General features: G+C 42.7%; 1 pseudogene; it reads left to right on the top strand.

Moving 5' to 3' along the window:
- Positions 1-1,181: 1,181 nt before the first annotated feature.
- On the top strand, positions 1,182-2,484 carry LOC102739848 (olfactory receptor 5B12-like; annotated as a pseudogene).
- Positions 2,485-3,139: the final 655 nt, after the last annotated feature.

Genomic DNA, 3,139 nt, shown 5'->3' with positions numbered 1-3,139 from the left:
TTTGTTTAAACAGATTTGAATTTAAGTTATGCGGTCACTCACCCACATAAGTTTCTTTAGTAGTATGGTTCCAATAATTGTGTTGGTTTTCTTTTGTTATTTTTTTCAACAACCTTAAATACATATTATTCATAATAACAATACTTATTTAATAATAGTACAACTTGGGGCGCCTGGGTGGCTCAGATGGTTAAGCGTCTGCCTTCGGCTCAGGTCGTGATCCCAGTGTCCTGGGATCGAGCCCCGCATCGGGCTCCCTGCTCAGCGGGGAGCCTGCTTCTCCCTCTCCCTCTGCCTCTCCCCTGCTCATGCTCTCTCTCTGTATCTCTGTGTCTCAAATGAATAAATAAAATCTTTAAAAAAAAAAAAAGAAAGAGGCACATTTGGGGCACCTGAGTGGCTCAGTTGGTTAAGTATCCTACTCTTGATTTCAGATCATTGATCTCAGGGTCGTAAGATCGAGTCCCACATTGAGCTCCACACTGAGCATGGAGCCTGCTTAGGATTCTCTCTCTCCCTCTCCCCCTCACCCACATGCCCATATTCTCTCTCTCTCTAAAAGAAAAGAAAGAAATGGGGCACCTGGGTTGTTCAGTTGGTTAAGCATCTGCCTTCAGCTCAGGTCATGATCCCGGGGTCCTGGGATCGAGCCCCACATCGGGCTCCTTCCTCAGCGGGGAGCCTGCTTCTCCCTCTCCCTCTGCCTCTCTCCCTGCTCATGCTCTCTCTCTCTGTATCTCTGTGTCTCAAATGAATAAATAAAATCTTTAAAAATAATAATAATACAACTTATGATTTATTACACACTATTAGGCAGTATTTTGGGTGATTCAAACATATCAACTCATTAAATTCTCCAAACAGCCTTGTGAAGTACTAATATCATCGCCTCTGTTTTAAACGGATGCACAGAAAGGCTGTGACTTGCCCAGGGTTACCAGCTAGCAAGTGGAAATGCCAGAATTTGAATGCAGATAGGTCACCCAGAGACCATGTTCTTCACTATAACGATATGCTGCCTCTGAAAATACTTGTGTTGTTTTCAAAGTGCCTTTTAAAATTGCTCTAAGAATCTTGTAATATAGTAAAAGTAGGAAACACAATGCCCCCACTTAATTTTTTCAGATGAAGAAATTAAAGCCCAGGAACATTTATGTTGCTTTTCCAAGGCGATAAAATGAAGATCACAGAAACCTTCAACCTACATAAAAATAAGCAATAGCCATTTTGAAGATAACTGAGTGGTAATTTGGAATATCTCAGTGGGGTCAGGAACTGACAAGTATGTATATACCCTTACACATTGAAAGATGGAGGTCGGAAGATGCCAGTCTCTGGGTTACTGGGAACCCTGTGCTGGTAATGGTGTCATCGTGCACTCATGTCATATGGGTGACTTGGGTGAGCTCTGAGTCATTTTCCATGCATAAGTAATTTATCCATTTTGCCTTCTGGTTTTGACAGGTGAGCCATAATTTCAAAATAGTATCTATGGAGAACAGCACCGAAGTGAATGAGTTTAGGCTCTTGGGACTGACTGACAGCCCAGAACTGCAAGTCCCTAACGTTCACTTTCAGTTATCTCACTACCCTCATTGGAAATCTTGGGATGATCATGTTGATTCTGTTGGACTCTCGTCTCCACACTCCATGTATATTTTCCTCAGTAACCTCTCTCTGGTGGACTGTGCTTACTCCTCAGCTGTTACCCCCAGTGTGCTGGCTGGGTTTCTCACAAGGGATAAAGTCATCTCCTATGGTGGATGTGTTGCTCAGACGTTCTTTGTGGCTTTTGCCAACGTAGACTGTTTCCTGTTAGCTGCCATGGCTTATGATCGGCATGTAGCAGTATGTAAGTCCTTACATTAAACCACCACTGTGACTACCAGCTGGTGTGCTCAATTGGCAGTAAGCTGCTATGTCTGGGGCTTTGTTGAATCTGCCATCCATACTGGATTTACCTTCTGCCTCTCCTTCTGCCATTCCAATGTGGTCCATCACTTTTTCTGTGATAACCCACCCAATTCTGGCTCTTTCCTGCTCTGATATCTATATAAATGAGATTGTGCTCTTTATCTTAGCAGCTTTCAATGTCTGTTTTTCCCTTATAGTTATCTTGACCTCCTATCTGTTCGTCTTCATTGCCATCCTGAGGATGTGCTCAGCTGAGGGAAGAAAGCAAGCTTTCTCCACCTGTGCCTCACACCTCACTGCTGTAACCATCTTCTATGGGACTGTCATGTTCACGTACTTACAACCCAGTTCTAGTCATTCTATGGACAATGACCAAATGGCATCTATGTTCTATACAATAATAGTCCCCATGTTGAACCCTATTGTCTATAGTCTAAGGAATAAAGAGGTGAATAATGCTTTCAGGAAAACCACTAAGAAGCTGAAGATTCTGTTCAGCCCATAGATCAATTAGAGAGATTATAAAAACTGTATAGTTAATCAGTTATCTATTGTTGTGTAGCAAAATATCACAATGCTTGAAACAACAGTTTATTATTTCTCATAATTCTGTGGTTGGTGGGGTAGTTCCTTTACTGCTTTCCTATGGGCTCACTCATGACGTTGCATACCTTCTGCATGGTCAGCTGGGCTGAAAGGTTCACGTTTCTAACTCATATTTCTACTCACGTTTCTGACTGTTGATTCTGGTTACTGTCCACCTCTTCTCCACATGCTCTTTCATCCTTTCTGATGGCTGAGTAATAGTCCATTGTATATATGGACCACATCTTCTTTATCCATTCATCTGTTGAAGGAAATCTCGGCTCTTTCACAGTTTGGCTACTGCAGACATTGCTGATATGAACACTGGGGTGCATAGGGCCCTTCTTTTCACTACATCTGTGTCTTAGGGGTAAACCCAGGAGTGCAATTGCTGGGTCATAGGGTAGCTCTATTTTTAATTTTTTGAGGAACTTCCATGCTGTTTTCCGAAGTGGTTGTACCAACTTGCATTCCCACCAACAGTGTAAGAGGGTTCCCTTTTCCCTCCTACACTGTTGGTGGGAATGCAAGCTGGTGCAGCCACTCTGGAAAACTGTATGGAGGTTCCTCAAAAAGTTGAAAATAGAGCTACCATATGATCCAGCAATTGCACTACTGGGTATTTACCCCAAAGATACAA

The sequence above is a fragment of the Leptonychotes weddellii genome, unplaced genomic scaffold (genome assembly GCF_054177405.1).
Source record: "Leptonychotes weddellii isolate Sample4059 unplaced genomic scaffold, ASM5417740v2 HiC_scaffold_7222, whole genome shotgun sequence".
In the NCBI taxonomy this organism is placed as follows: Eukaryota; Metazoa; Chordata; class Mammalia; order Carnivora; family Phocidae; genus Leptonychotes; species Leptonychotes weddellii.
The sequence above is the reverse complement of the archived record's forward strand: the minus strand, read 5'-3'. Positions and strand labels throughout refer to the sequence as shown.